A 403-nucleotide genomic window follows, 5' to 3' on the forward strand; every position below is an offset into this window, starting at 1 on the left:
AAAGAAAAGGAGAAACCATAGAGTGCAGTGGTGACTGTAGTTTAAACAAAAAATTTTAACCTGACTTAATTGCCAGGGCGGGCCGTGGACTGGATACACCGCAAGAGAAAGTAATTTATCAGGTAAGCATAAATTCTGTTTTCTCTTGCAAGGTGTATCCAGTCCACGGATTCATCCTTACTTGTGGGATACCAATACCAAAGCTTTAGGACACGGATGAAGGGAGGGAACAAGACAGGTAACCTAAACGGAAGGCACCACTGCTTGCAAAACCTTTCTCCCAAAAATAGCCTCCGAAGAAGCAAAAGTATCGAATTTGTAAAATTTGGCAAAAGTATGCAGTGAAGACCAAGTCGCTGAATTACAAATCTGTTCAACAGAAGCCTCATTCTTGAAAGCCCAT

The sequence above is a fragment of the Bombina bombina genome, unplaced genomic scaffold (assembly GCF_027579735.1).
Source record: "Bombina bombina isolate aBomBom1 unplaced genomic scaffold, aBomBom1.pri scaffold_442, whole genome shotgun sequence".
Classification (NCBI taxonomy): Eukaryota; Metazoa; Chordata; class Amphibia; order Anura; family Bombinatoridae; genus Bombina; species Bombina bombina.